Below are 16,958 nucleotides of genomic sequence, written 5' to 3' on the forward strand. Positions count from 1 at the left end.
TCTAAATGAAAAAGCTTCATATATTAATGCCATTGATAATCACTCCAGTGTAAAGTGCAAGTAATTTATAATACCCCTACTCAGAAAAGCATGTGATGTGGAAGCTGGTTGAAGACACTTTGCTTAATAAAAAGTTCCAAGCTCTTCATTTTCTTACAGTTTTTAAATATTAATATTTCAGATATCTCAAGTATTATAAATTTTTTCTTGCCCAAAGGCAAAATTTTAAAAGTTGTTTAGTTACACGATACTTGACATATGACATGATCTAATTAAATATTTTGTGTATGAATGGTGAATTAATTATTTAATGCATAAACAAAGGATACAAAAGATAGAGGGATGGATGAATAGAGAAACTATATACATTGATAAATAAGTTTTTTCTGCATTACTAAATACTTTTTATACTATCTTCATAATCATGCTTTTGCAATTTATAGTAATGGAAAAAAGTCTCTTTGCGGAGTCATAGAGTGTTTATCTTTCTCAATCTGAGAGTAAAATTAAATGCTGATACCTATGTGATGGTTCATTTACAGGCAACATAATATGATGGTTAAATGTTGAATTTTTGGAGGTACATAGATCTGAGTTTGAAGTTTAGCTCATTAGTTAATAGTTAGGTATCCTTAGAAAGTGATGTAACATTTCTAAGCATGATAAAGTAGGGATAATAGTAATCCTTATTTTATAAGGCTTTTGTGAGAATTTACTGATCTATAGTTGAAAAGTGCTTACCATAAGACTTGTCACATATATTTTCAATAAATGTTAGTTATTATTTTGGTATAGGACCTCCTCAATCTTCTTCAACAGATCAAATAAATGATTAATTATAAGCAATTTTATTTTGATCTCAACTTTAAATAGGACAGTATCACAAAGTGTGATGCATATATATATGTAAGAGCTCTGCAGTCAGATTGCATGGATTCACATGTTGAATTTTTGGCAAGTTTTTATGTTTCTTATCTTCAGTTTTTCATCTGTAACATGGGTGTGATGTAAACCCAACTCATACGATTGTCGTGAAAGTTACAAGGCACGCTGTAGGTGAAAAGCTTAGGATGACATCTGCCACATAGTAAATACTTACTAAGAATTGAGTTTACAATTTTTATTATTATAGAAAATGGTTGTTCATCCTCTCATTTTTCAAGGGTTTTCCATGCCAATGTTCAATGAAAATAAATTGTACACAAAGAGCCTACAGTCAAATGGAGGAAAACAGAAGTGTAAAAGAATCATGTTCAGAGTTGAAAATGTTATGATGGAGGTATGAACAGATCTTAGAGAGCTCAGAAGGGGCTGGTTAACTCCACTGGTGGTGGAGATATTCTCAGAGAATGCCAAAGACATCATCGTTTAAATATCATTAAGATGACACCCTTTGCCCCATCTATGCTTTGGTCAGTCATATGTATGTCATTTGTTTATATGGCTGTGATATTGTGAAATATATATTTATTTGGTCTTGGTCCTCCTGTTTCCTGGTGTACAACTCCTGAAATCCTTGGAATCTTCAAAGTGATACATGTCTTTTTGTATATTAATGAGTTGACTAATGGCTGGCCTTCCTTAGGTAGGGCTGGTCCCTGGAAAGACCAAAGCAGGATTAGAGGGTTGGGACTTTCAGCCCCATTCCCCAGCCTTGGCAAGAAGGAGGGGCTGGAGGATAAGTTGATCACCAAGGGCCAATGATTTAACCAATCATGGCTTCGTAATGAAGCTTCCATAAAAACACAAAAAGAGTGGGTTCCAGGAGCTTCAGGATAGTTAAACACACGGAGGTTTCTGAGGGTGGTGCACCTGGAGAGGGCATGGAAGCTCCAAGCCCCTTCCCATATTCCTTGTCCTATGCATCTCTTCCATTTGTATTTTTTGTAAGAGTCTTTATAATAAACTGCTAAACGCAAGTATTTCCCTAAATTCTGTGAGCTGCTCTAGCAAATTAATCCAACCCAAGGAAAGGGTTGTGGGAACCCCAATTCATAGCCAGTTGGTCAGAAGCACAAGTAAAATAACCTGGGGCTTGTGATTGAGATTGGAAGTGGTAAGCAATCTTACAGAACTGAACCCTCAACCTATGGGATCTGATGCTATCTCCAGGTAGATAGTGTCAGAATGGAATTGAATGAGAGGACACCCAGATGGTATCCACTACAGAACTGATTGCTTACTTCATGTGTGGGGCTCCTCAACACATCTGGTGTCAGAACTAGATGTATTGTGAGAGAACAGTAGGAGAAATTGAGAAATGTTTTATTCTTCTTCGTTTATGCACAGAATGTCTGTCTCCCCCAGTAGACTGTGGGAGATACTTAAGGTGGGAACTGGTTTTAACTCATATTGCATGTCCATATCCTAGCATGTTGATAAATATGTAGTAGATATTCAATGAATATATGATGAGTGAAGGAATATATGATTTTCATGCATTAGTTTATGGCAGAGTCTCTTGATTTACCTTAAGTAAGTGGAAGAAATAATGAGAAGGAATTTTAATTGAAGTCTTTCTTTGGGTCATACTCAAAGGTACATATAGACAACTGAGAAAAATAAGTAGATTTTTTAAAGGAGAGTGGTAACTAAACTTTGCCAGTTTTTTCATTATTTGAGAATTACACTTTATGCCAAATTTGAGTATGTGCTGTCCATTAGCAAATAGGGCATCATCATCTTGTGATAAGGAAATTCTGATAAGAAACAAGATTATACACTAGATGTTATTTGGTCCATTGTTTCTTTCATTTTCTCCATTTGAGCTGGGCTTTTCTAGGCACCATGGACTTGATCACTGGTGGATTTCTACTTATGATTTTGAGTCCTGTATTAAGCAAGTTACAGAAAACAATATGTATATATATATTTGCTCAAATGCAAAGATATCACTCTTAGAATAATTGGACAATAAAAGAATTATCAGGAACGTTTTTTGTTAACTTTTCTTCAAATACCAAATTTATGGAAACAATAATTTTTCTCTAATTATTACAATGAAGCCACATAGTATTTTTATATCTAACTTTGTTGATATAAAGATTGTATTTAAGGTAAATGTGGTATTATGTTTTCCATGGGATTCTGCAGTTAAATGTGAGTCATTTTTGTTTCTTTGGTCTCCTGTAGTCAAATATGTGAGTAATATAAGATGGAATTAGCTACTTTGTTAGTCTTTTGCAGGCCTTCCCACCCTTTCTGCATTATTGATTTATTTAAGATTTTGCATTTGGATTGGCAAAGAAACTGAACAGATAGGAAGATATCAAGTGATAAATTCATATTACCTAGAGAAAAATATATAGAGAAACAGGATCCAGCAGTGAATGTGATAAGCAAATAAAGAGAAAAGATGACTTGGAGAAAAAGAAAAAAAAGGAATGAAGATTTAGAGAGAATGCAATAGGTTTGAACCCAAGAAACATAAATTAGCCAATGTTTTCAAATCTGCACACCAATGCTTTTTAAACTTTTGGGGCTCGAGGGTCCTTTTCAGAATCTCATTAAACTGGAGATATCCTTGATAGAAAGTTGGGAAAAGATGTACACACGCACACACACACAATTACAATCTCACATGCCCACTGAAACCTACTCATACACCTGTGGTTAAGAAACACTGCTCCAACATCTCAATCTTACTGAAAGGGTTAGGGAATTGGATGTGGTCTAAAGAAATCAATTGTCACAAGATTGAATCTAGTGAGTTGCTCGGGCCCCTCTTAAGTGGTGAAAAGACATGAGCAAGGAAGTGCAAACAGTGTCTATAATCTCACCAGCCCCATTTTTTCTATCATCCTGCAGAATTTTAGGAGGAATACTTATCTCTGAGCTCCTAAACATCTCGAAAGTGCATGACTTCAGTTATGTTTTCTATAACGCTTCTAATTGTAGGAAAAGGGTGAATCTTGCTGTATATGCCTACTATTCATTAGAACAACCTTGAATAAGAAGACCAATCACACCATCACTGACTTCAAAAATGTTAATCTTTCAAAGGCAAGCATGCCTACTGCTGGGTACCTTCTCTGACTGCTAACATCCTTTACTTCATAAAACCAACCATGGTTGATGGGTGCCTTATGTATAAATTAGAAAGGTCAGTGTCTGAGAATCATGAAAACCAGTACCAATACATTAGTTTCATTTACTTCATCAAAATCAGCATTTATTTCTCATTTCTAAGATTAACTCAATACAACTGTCTTTCATTTTCTAAATGTGAGGGCTTGTATCATTGAGTTGGGGGAGCGATGTCATAAAGCTAAGAAGGATTTTGCAGTTTGTGTTTTGTCTCCAGATAAACGTGCCCATCTTCTGAAATGTCTTATCTAATTGCTTTAGATTTCTTCCCTTTGTCTTGCTTGCTGCTTCACAAACATTTTTGCAGTTCTAAGAAAAATCGATTATAATAGGCCTCTAATGTTTTTTGTTTGTTTGTTTTTGCTTTCACTAGGAAAAAGTTGATTAAAGATTTCAGAAAGCAGGTTCAACATTGATCTTCAAACTTTAATATAGTTATTGGTATTGATAAAAAAGTAAATGCAAAGCCATTCCAGGAACCATAAAATACTTTTGCCATGGGAATTTTTTTTATGAAGACATGAAGGGCCAAGCATATAGTACATGTGCATGATAATAATTACTAGGTAATACTAGGGATGCTTAGTTCCAGTGTATAATGTTTCTGTTGTAAAACCATCTTTTTGACTTCAGTGCACTAATTAGATTGGGCAATAGATGATATGTAACAAGAAAGGTATTGGCTACCATTACTGAGAAAGCCAGACTAAAATTACTGACTACTGTATAACTGTATAAAAACCTGGCAAATAAAAGTAGTCGTGTTTGATTCTTTTCTTTAATAGTTATCAAGTCTTTAACTTAGTTAAAGACTAACTAGCAGTTAATGCTTAAATAACTCAGGTAATATATCAGTCCTCAGCACACTCTGGTCCAAGAGCTAGAAAGAACTCCACAGTGCAATGTTTATATTTGTTGGGCCCTGATCAGTAAATTGATGATGCAGGAAATCATTTCATCTTATTTTCTTTGAGATGGACTGCCGGATCACAATTTCAAGCAATATTTTTCTTGCCAGTTGAAAAAATAGAAGGGGTTTTTGCTCTGACTGTAGTTTGTTTTTGTTCTCTTATGAGCTCCATTCTGCTGCTGTTCACTTGTTATTAGTGTATGATGGGTACTATTATACAGTTGCTATGTGTGCACACATTTTCAGCAAAGAGCAACTCATGGATAGCAACTGACAATGAAACTCTATTAAGGTACCTTTTTTTGTTTGTGAATGTCTGCAGGATAGAAGAGGAAATAACAAATATGTTCTGCAAGGTATTAATGTACAGCCTCAGCATGTCATGTATTATATTAAAATAGATATGATACAGATTATACAAAGATCTTATTTGTAAGATATCTGGGACATAAGCATAAAATATATAAGGAAGGAATGTTTATTTAGTGCAGTGTCTGCTGAGTGCTTTTATAAATGTCATTTGACTCAATCTTCATTAACCCTGGGAAGTAAATATCTACCTAATTTGAAAATGTTTTATGAAAATAATGTAAAATACAGATAATTATTATTTTGTAATTCTACATGTCTTTGAATTTTCACAAACTGAGCACACATGTGAAACTAGCATCCAGATGAAGAAACAGACATTGGTCTAGGGAAAGAATTTATGAAGAAGACCCTAAAGGCAATCACAGCAACAACAAAAATGAATAAATGGGACCTGATCAAATTAAAAAGCTTCTCCACAGCCAAGGAAACTATCACAAGAGCAAATAGAAAACCTACAGAATAGGAGAAAATATTTGCATGCTACACATCGTATAAAGGGCTAATAACTAGAATCTACATAAAACTCAGGGAAAATCAGCAAGAAAAAAATCAAACAACCCCATTAAAAAGTGGGCAAAGGACATGAACAGAAACTTTTCAAAAGAAGGCAGACTAATGGGTAACAAAAATGAAAAAATGCTCAACATCTCTAATTATCAGGGAAATGCAAATCAAAACCACAATGAGATATCATTAACTCCAATGAAAATGGCTTTGATCAAAAAGTCCCAAAATAATAAATGTTGGTGTGGATGCAGAAAGATAGAGACACTCATACACTGCTAGTGAGACTGCAAACTGGTACAACCTATGTGGAAAGCAATATGGAGATACCTTAAACAGATACAAGTAGACCTACCATTTGATCCAGCAATCCCATCACTGGGCATCTACCCAAAAGAACAAAAGACATTCTATAAAAAAGACATTTGCACTTGAATGTTTATAGCAGCACAATTCACAATTGCAAAGATGTGGAAACAACCCAAGTGCCCATCAATATATGAGTAGATTAATAAAATGTGGTATATGTATATCTTGGAGTTCTACTCAGCCACAAAAAACAATGGTGATCTAGCACCTCTTGTATTACCCTGGCTAGAGCTGGAGCCCATTCTACTAAGTGAAGTATCATGAGAATGGAAAAAAAAGCACCACATGTACTCACCATCAAATTGGTACTAACTGATCAACACTTACGTGCACATATAGTAATAACATTCACTGGGTATCAGGCAGGTGGGAACGAGGAGGAGAGGATGGGTATATACACAGCTAATGGGGGGATTAGGTCATGCTTGACTTAATCTAGGGGATGGACATGCTTGAAGCTCTGACTTGGGTGGGGCAAAGGCAATATATGTAACCTAAACATCTGTACCCCCGTGATATGCTGAAATAAAAAAAAAAAAGAAACAATACGATCAGCACTGCAGAAGCTGCCCTCCTGCTTCCTTTTCATCACAAGCCCTGCCCCTTCAAGGGAACCAACACTCTTACTTCTAATAGTAGATATTAGTTTTGCCAATTTTAGCATTTTACATTAATAGAATCATATACTATGTATTCTTCTGTGTAAGTCTTCTTTTACTCAACACCAGGTCTGCAAGATTCATCCATAGTGTTGAGTGTAGTTGTAGATAGTTTTATCTCATTGATGTACACTTTTCCACTGTGTAAATATGCCACAATATATTTATTTATTCTACTATTGATGGGTCCTTAGGTAGTTTCCAGTTCAGATTATTATGAATAGTGCTGCTATTAAGTTTCTAGTACATTTCTTTTTGTCAAAATGTATGTTTGCATTTCTGTTGGATATATGCCTAGGAGCGGAATTCTTGGGTCATGGAATAAGTATTAACCCAATATTTACTTATAAGGAAACTGAGGCATAAAGAAACTAAGCAACCAACCCAAGTTCACACAACTGTTAAGTGATAGAGACAAGGCTTCAATGTAAATCTAATTAGAAAATCCACTACTCTGTATATCTTACACCCTAACAATAGAAGAAATATAACAGGCATTAAGCATGTTTTTGGTTGCAGTAGATTGCTCCCTACACGGCATTTTCTAAAGCCTAGTTCAGTTTTTGCCTTTTGTTTTTAAATGTAGCAAATAATGAATCAATATGACAATTAATCAATAAAAGAGACACAGAAAAATGGTTGGGTAGTGTTTAATTTTTAAAACAAATACTTCATATAACCTCATTTACACTAAAAATGAGGAATTGCTGTACAAAGATACAGCTCTTGTATCATGCTTCAAACTCTGTATCTATAGCAATGTGTTTATGTATATCTACATATATTTTTGAGGTAATATATCCCAATTACCACAGTCACCTTTCAAGTCATATCTACTTATAGTAGCTAAATTAACTATTTCCTTGTTATATACATATGTAAAGCTATCTTATTGGCTGACTAATTAAATTGATAATAAAACAAAGTAAATGGTGAGTCCATTCATTTAACAGTTCAATGGATTTTCATCAAAATATTTATTGCGTACCTACTATATGCCAGGCACCGTACTAGATGCAAACATGCCACAGTGTGATCATTTTATTCCATCAATCAATAGCTTCCACTGGAGTGAATAATTTGTAAGGGGCACAACACCAGTGCAATGGAAGATGTAATAGGAAAAAATGTGCACCTGACCTAGGCAAATTGAAAATGGAATACACACACACACACACACACACACACGCACACACATGTATTTATATATAATTTTTTAAAAGGGTATGAACAATACAAACTAAGAGTACTTAAAGTGAAGTGTTATGAAATGGGGCGGCAAAGAGACTCAAATGAGATTGGGTTAATCTAAAGAAGGACAAAAAGAAAGGGGCATTTCTTGATGAATTGTTAGAGCAAGCATTCTGAATAATCTGGCATATGCCCAATTTAGAGCTGGAAAGAGGATCATGGAGAGGAGCTGGTGCCCTGCAAAATCCTTTCCTTCCATGATTTCCCTAGTCTGCAGCAATTTTTATTGCTCTTATTTCCTGTAGCACTTGAATTCTGTGCTACATAATTTAGTACAATTCTGCATTACTTGCTAATTATGTCAAGAATCTTGATTCCTTAAATAGATCATTATGTCCTTGAGGGCAGAAAACTTTCTACAGCATCTTTTGGTATTTTTTCAATATATCACACTGTGTTGTGACTCTTTCATTTGAGTAGCCAGAATTGTGATTTGGTCTTTAAGATGCAGCTTCTTTCCCTTGGAAATGGACCTGCCTGTGTTTCACTCTCTTGAGGCTAAAACATTACAGAGGCCGGGATGTAAATAGTGGGCATACATAAAGGATTTTTTATCTCAACCATCTTAAGACTACCTTATAGTTAGTGATTGAATTTAAGTGGCTTTTGGGGGCCATTTTACAGGGAAGAATAATGAGTCTCACTTAGATACAAGTTATCATGTGTGCTTGAAAAATAATGGATTAACTTTCCTGCTAAAAAGAAGCTCAGCTATAGTATGTAAATAGATGAAAGATTTTCCAATAAAGTTCTCAATTGAACATGCAACCCACCAAAGGAGGAATAACGAAGGATGAGGAAAACGAAAGCCAGAAAACATCCATTGCCAATAATATGCAAAATGAGACTACTATGACTCCGTGGAGGCTTGGATCTGCATATTTTGTGTGTGTTAGGATGTGTTGGTGCAACCAAGGGCCATGTAAATATTGATAATGGGCATTTCTCCAACTAACGTAAATTTCAGTTAATAAGTATTATGATGGGTATACAATTTTCTTGTAAGCTTCAGTTCATTAATTTAGTTCATCCCACTCTAACACAGCTAACATAAGGTGAGTGCCTTCTACGAGCCAGGTGTGCCAAGCACTGTGGTTTCACATAGGAGACTCCTGCTCTCAAAGAGGAATTCTCTGTATCATGCAAGGGGTGTACACACACACACACACACACACACAGACATACATATACATAATCTTTTTTTAAAAAATGGGTTTAAGTACTCCAATAAAAGGGCACTAAAAATTAGGTCATGAGTTTGGAATTTAACCCCATGTCTCCCATGTGCATTTAGACCTTGAGCAAACCACCTCACTTTTCTAACACTCAGTTTTTTAACTGAAACAGTATATCTGTCTCTTTTATTGCATAGGATAATTATGAAAAATTAAACTAATATATATCAAACATTTTACAAATTTTAGCCAGAATAAAATGTAAATTTTAAAAAATAGCTTACTTTTGTTCTTATTTCTGCCTTTAGACTTTTTCAGCTAGACATATATCTGTTAAAATATACTATTTATGGAGGATACATTTTATTTATGGTTTATGGAGAATCATCATCAATTAGTGAGAAAAAAGTGTTAATTAACACAAATAAGTATAGAATTCATTCCAAATAGTCAAGCCTTTTATTAGTAACTCATCATTACATATCCATAATGTGATTTAAAAATATTATATCAAGAAAAATTGCCTCTTTCTTCACTGTTTTTATTTCAGTAATATACATCATTTCACAATTTTAAATTGCTTACCAAGACAAAATCTGGCTTCCTCATTTTAATGAAGTAGAGAAAGTCAAGTGACCTTGAGTTTTCTGTTTCTGCAAAGTGTCTCTAAAAGGTGAATTTGCAAAACAACAATAGTTCTGACTCTATTTAATGTACTGCCTTTATTGACAATGACATTCTTTAGAAGAATTTTATGGCTTCATGATTTCTTGCGATTCTCTGAAAATGAAAATAAAGTTTTCATTTTTTTGTAAGCAAAAAATTTTTCTAATTCCTTCAATTTATAGAAGTTATCAGCTAAAGAATAATTTATAAGTTACCTTTTTAACCTAATATCTTTCAAGGTTGTTATTTTCATATCTAAAATATATTAAGAATATGGTCAATACTGATATAGATAGAAAAGTTCAAGTATGAAGAACTTAAAATTACTTACTTGAAAGACAGTAGTGGTGAAAAAAACATACCCTTTGCAAAAGCAATTTGTCATGATTTTCAGTACCTCCAATTGTCTATATTGGGTCACTGATGCATTACCATGTTGGTAATGTAATTTGTACCTCTTCGCTGAAAAGTGTAGACAAGTGGTTCTCATCATAATTACTAGCATTTATTGACAAAATGTGTATAAAGACTTCTACTAGGTAAACTGCCTTTGACCAGCTCTGACAAAGTTATATAGTTGTTATTCTGAAACGGTCTTTCCTTCAGACACACAAAAAGATGAAACACACATATAAGCATCAATGAATTGGAAGAAGCAGCTTACTATATTTTAGATAAGAAAAGGTTTCTGACAGAAAAAAAAATTAATAGAAAAGGTCAGTCCTTTCAGAATCTGCTTTGATTTACATAAAATTACTCATCAGACATCAGAGAAAATCCAGCCTGGCTTTGATATGATATTTATTATATTTCCCTTGAATAATCCCTCACCTTTCCAAACAGATTACAGATTACAATGCTCTTTGTTCTGTGTACATCAGTATCACTCAGGTTGAGAGAGGGTTGGAATGCAGTCAATGCTTCTCAGTAATTAACCAACTCCTGCTACAAAAGCAGAAAATCATCATGTAGGAGAGAAGACTGCTGGTAAAGTTAAGAAAGCAAATGAAAATATATATTTCCTCATATTTGTTAAAGAAAGATTGCTGATTTTACTTCATGAATAACAGGCATACCTTGGGGATATTACGGGTTTGGTTCCAGACCACCACAATAAAGCAAATATGGCAATAAAGCAAGTGTCTCAAATATTTCAGTTTCCCATTGCATATAAAAGGTTTTTTTACACTATCCTGTAGTCTATTAAGTTTGTAATGACATTATATCTAAGAAAACAATGCACATATCTTAACTTAAAAAGTCTATTGCTGAAAAATGCCAACAATCATCTGAGCCGTCATCTTTTTTGCTGGGAGAAGCTCTTGCCTTGATGTTAATGGCTGTTGATGGATGTGGGTGGTGGTTGAAGGTTGGGGGTGACAGTGGCAATATCTTAAAGCAAGACAACAATGAACTTTGCTGTATCGATTGACTCTTCCTTTCAGAAAATTTCTCTGTACTATGTGATGCTATTGGATAGCATTTTACCCACAGTAGAATTTCTTTCAAAGCTGGAGCCAATCCTCTCAAACCCTGCCACTGTTTTATCAATTAAGTTTATGGAGTAGTCTAAATCCTTTGTTGTCATTTCAACAACATTCACAGCATCTTCACCAGAAATAGATTCCATATCAAGAAACCATTTTCTTTGATCATCCATAAGAAGCAACTCCCCCTCTGTTCAAGTTTTATCATGAGATTGTAGCAATTCAGTCATATCTTCAGGCTCCACTTCTAATTCTAGTTCTTATCTGCAGCTACTTCCTCCACTGAAGTCTTGAACCCCTCAATTTCATCCATGAGAGTTATAATCAACTTATTCCAAATTCCTATGAAGGTTGATATTTTGATCTCCTCCCATGAATTGCAAATGTTCTTAATGGCATCTAGAATGGTGAATCCTTTCCAGAAGGTTTTCAGTTTACTCTGCCCAGATCCATCAGAGGAATCACTATCTATGGCAGCTATAGCCTTATGAAATGTATTTCTTACATAATAAGATTTGAAAGTCAAAATTACTTCTTGATCCATGGGCTGCAGAAAGGATGTTGTGTTAGTAGGCATGAAAACAACATTGGTCCCTTTGTACATCTTCAAAAGAGCTCTTGGGTGACCAGGTGCATTGTCAATAAACAGTAATATTTTGAAAGGAATTTTTTTTTCTGAGCAGTAGATCTCAACAGTGGGCTTAAAATATTAAGTAAAGCATGTTGTAAATAGATGTGCTGTCATACAGCATTTGTTGCTCCATTTATAGAGCCCAGGCAGAGTATATTTAGCATAACATTTAAGGGCCCTAGGATTTTCAGAATGGTAAATGGGCATTGGCTTTAACTTAAGGTCACCAGCTGCATTAGCTCCTAACAAGAGATAAAGACTTTCCTTTGAAGGTTTGAAGCCAGACATTGACTTCTCCCCTCTAGCTATGAAAGTTTTAGATGGCATCCTCTTTCAATATAAGGCTGTTTTGTCTACACTGAAAATCTTTTGTTTAGTGTAACCACCTTCATCAACAACTTTAGGTAGATCTTCTGGATAACTTCCTGAAGCTTCTCCATCAGCACTTGCTGCTTCACCTCGTACTTTTATGTTTTGGAGATGGCATCTTCCCTTAAACCTCATGAATCAACCACTGACAGCTTCCAACTTTTCTTCTGCAGCTTCCTCACCTCTCTCAGCCTTCGTAGAATTGAAGAGAGTTAGGGCCTTGCTCTGGATTAGACTTTAGCTTACGGGAATGTCGTGGCTGGTTTTATCTTCCGTTTAGACCACTCAAACTTTCTCCACATCAGCAATAAGGCTGTTTTGCTTTCTTATAATTTATCTGTTCATTGGAGTAGCATATTTAATTTCCTTCAAGAACTTTTCCTTTACATTCAAAACTTGGCTATCTGTTTGGCATAAGAGGCCTAACTTTCAGCCTATCCCAGCTTTTAACATTAGTGAGGATTAAGCTTCCTCATCAAGCTTAATCATTTGTAGCTTTTGATTTAAAGTGAGTGATGTGCAACTCTCTATTCCTTTCATTTGAACACTTAGAAGACATTATAGGATTATTAATTGATTGATTTTCAATATTGTTGTGTCTCATTAGGGGGATCTGGGGAGAGAGATAGGAGAATGACCAGTGAGTGGAGCAATCAGAACACACAATGTTTTTTTAAAGTGTGCAATATTTTCATAATTTATTTCAACACAGCATTCTTTCTTCTGTAGCATTTGCAATTTCTTTTTGTTAATTTCAATAGATTTATGAGGTGCAAGTGTTTTTGTTAAATGTATGAATTGTATAATGCTGAAGTCAGGGTTTTTGATGTACCTGCCATCAGAATAGTGTACATTGTACCCAATAGGTAGATTTTTATTACTCACTCACCCCACCTTCCTCTCTTCCCAGTTTTCAATGTTCATTATACTACTTTATGACCCTATATACCACTCTAGAGCACACAATATTTATCTATTTTGCCTCACCATAACTGATATAATAGTAATGAAAAAGTTTGAAATATTGCAAGAATTATTAAAATGCTACACAGAGATAGGAAGTGAGCACATGTTGTTGAAAAGATAGCACTGACAGACTTGCTTGATGCAGGGTTGGTACAAACCTTAAATTTGTAAAAAAATTTGCAATATCTACCATACACAATAAAGTAAGGCAAATAAAACAAGGCATGCCTGTATATCTAAAGTTGTGATTTATAGACAAACAGGACTTTTTCTCTTGTTTTTTTTTTTTTGAGACAGAGTCTCACTTTGTTGCCCCAGGTAGAGCATAGCGACATCATCATAGCTTGCTGCAATCTCAAACTCATGGGCTCAAGGGATCCTCCTGCCTCAACCTCCCATAGCTGGGACTTAGAGGGGCATGCTATCATGCACGACTAATTTTTTCTATTTTTGGTAGAGGCGTGTCATCACTTTTCTTTATTCAGGCAGCATTAGCATCAAGCAATGCATGCACAAGTTCTACCTCCACTGTTGACTCACTCACTAGAATTTTTTTTCTAGGTCTCTAATATCTTCCCCAACTTTAAACACACATGTATACACCCCAGCCAATCACAGGATATGCTTCTATGTCTCTCTGTCTCTCTGTCTCTCTCTCTCTCTCAAAATTATTCCATAGAGGAAATCAACTTACAAAGTTGTAATGGGGCTCAAGGAAAGGCAAGAAAGAGTCAAAAATGTCGCAACAGACATAGTTATACATGAGAAGAGGAGGAAAGTTCACACAAATTTCCCCTTGATGATGGTGGGTTTATGTAATAATTATGGGGAAATTAACTTTGAATTTTCAAAAGCACTCATTGGGAATGCCACTTTCTCCTTTCATATTAGTGTCTGTTGATGGGTCTCATTCATTCTAGGCAATCACTTGTCCTGACAAAACTATGATGTTCATTTAAAACAATCCTATACTACAAAATAACAGAAGTACTGTAGTTTCAAGGAATCTTTTTTTTTTTCTTCATTCTTCACATGGGTGTACTTGGAGTTAAAAGAACACACCAATGTTTCTTGCCTTATAAATTTGGAACTTATACAGACCTCTTATTTGTGGTATGGTGGAAATTCAGTTCACAATAAATTTCTTTATTCTGTAGCAGAACATCCCTACCCACTCCCTGCTTCACGAAGTACAAGTTATTAGCATAATATAAATCTATACCTCTTGGCCCACTATCACAACATTAGAATACATGTGAAGGTAGGTTCCCTTTATGATGATGGAGGAGCAGCTTCTCTGGGAACAACCTTCCCACAGAAAACAATGTGAAATGCTGGGCAAAATATAAAAACCTATCTGGAGCCACTGGAGAGTAACTAAAATCAGGCAGAGATTAAAAGAGAGTCTACACTTGGAAGTAGGAAATGGAATGGGGTAAGTTTCCCCTTTCATAAATTTTTGCTGAAAACAGGCTTCAGTTAGTCTCATGGAAGGTGGCTAAAACTGGAATAGAAAACATGCAGTCTTACTGGCTTGAAGAAAAATAAAACAGAGGTTAAGTGATCACAGCAGCCTTAAAGTAAGGGAGAAACATCAGAAAGGAGAAATCCAATGGGGCATTCCAAATTCTGCATGTAAACTCTGCTTATATCTCTGGCTGACCTCTGAACTATGCATGTGCAAGGCAAAGTCCAAGCAACCCAAATAAGGGGAAAATAACCAAAGAAAGATTTTAGCTTCTGGTCACTGCAGGGGAGTCAGAGTTTGGAGTTTGAGTCCATCCAAGTTAATTGTGTAATAATAGTAAAAGAGAACAATACTATTTGAAGGGACATAACAAAATCCAGAGTCTGTACATGCCCCAGCATCTCACAGTTATGTTATATAATATTAACTTTTCCTTTGGTTTATCATTTCAGTGAGTGCATGTGTGTGTGTGTGTGTGTGTGTGTGTGTGTTTTAATGCAGTTTCTTCATGAGTATTTAATTCTCAGTCACTGCGCAAAATTTGAGGGGATGCCAGTCTTAGTTAATAGAATGATTATTTGGGAAGTCTCATTTCTGAGAGTGTACACATGTATGACTCCTAGAATAGTGATTAGAATTTATGAAGCTCTTTGATTTTAATTCAACTCTAGATGATCAAGTAGCCAAAAATATGCAAAGACTACGTAATATACATCTCTTTATACTCTCTGTGCCTCACTCTACTCATATGGCAAGTGGGGACAATAACAGAACCTAGTTCATAGGTATGATGGCATAATTAAGAAAATTCATATAATTTTTTAGTTCAGTGCTTGGCACAGAGTAAGCACTCAATAAATTTTCATACCATTGATTCCATAATTATTCTCTCTTTACTATGACAGAGTGTTCCCCAAGAGTATTTGTTTAGTCATTCCACAAGTATTTGGTGCCTACCACTTTCCAGGCACTGTCTTAAACACTGGATTATCAAAAACATGCTTGGAATTGTCACTGAAAGTATAACAGGTTTGTACTAAACACAGATCTGATCAAGTACCCGATAGATGCCTGAGTCAGTGGTTTGGAGGGTGAGTCCAGGTCATTCAGCTAATTTCAGTCTAAGTGGTTGTTTTTGTCTCCTATAGCAAAACCATGGGCTGCCTGAACTTGCTTATATTGACATATTAGTGATCTCTGTCCGGTCAGGCTGCTTATCCTACTGTTTTGCCAATGCACTATATTTGTTCCACTTTGGACTCTCCTGTACCACTTTCTGTCCATGTCCACAGAATCAACACACAAGCCTGCTACAGACACCAGGATAAGCAATACAGAGATGTAAGTGCTAGTGAGATACAGAAAATTAAATATACACACACATACGCACACACACCAGCAGAAACTGCCATAAAAATGCTTTTGAGGCAGAAATGAAATGACACTTCCTAGCAAAGATATTGGAAATAACATGAAACAAATGGATGAGCCACACACTGCAAATTCCAGCTGCAGCACTGAATCAAAAGACAGTTTTCTGATCCGCAAACCAAAGAATTGTTGGGAAAATGTAGGTTTGTTTCTGTCACATCCAATGGAAACTTCAATCAGCAGTAATGCCCCAATTAGCTGCAGAATTGAGTATAGATGGTTAATAGTCACTGGGTAAGCACCCCAAGGTCTTTATGGGCATATTTTATAAACAGAATGCTAACACTTTCAAAATTAGCTTGGTGGTAAGGAAGTGAGAATAGAGACCTAGATTTATTTATTTGACTTGAATAGTTTGTACTCTCTGAGATGACAGAGATTTATGCACCTGCATGGGAAATCAACACATGAAACCTCCTGCAGCAATAAGTATGACTTCAGTACATCTTTTTGCTTTTGACACAGGCAAGATTTTGAAGGCCAGTGCAGTACAAAGGTGAGGTATTGATATCTTTATTCAAGCATCGCCCTGTGTGATTAGAGATCATCCTTCACTGGATCTCACACTAACCCTAGACAGTTACCATCTCTCTAATTTAACAAAACTTCATAGT

This window comes from Eulemur rufifrons, chromosome 30 (genome assembly GCF_041146395.1).
Source record: "Eulemur rufifrons isolate Redbay chromosome 30, OSU_ERuf_1, whole genome shotgun sequence".
NCBI classification, from domain to species: Eukaryota; Metazoa; Chordata; class Mammalia; order Primates; family Lemuridae; genus Eulemur; species Eulemur rufifrons.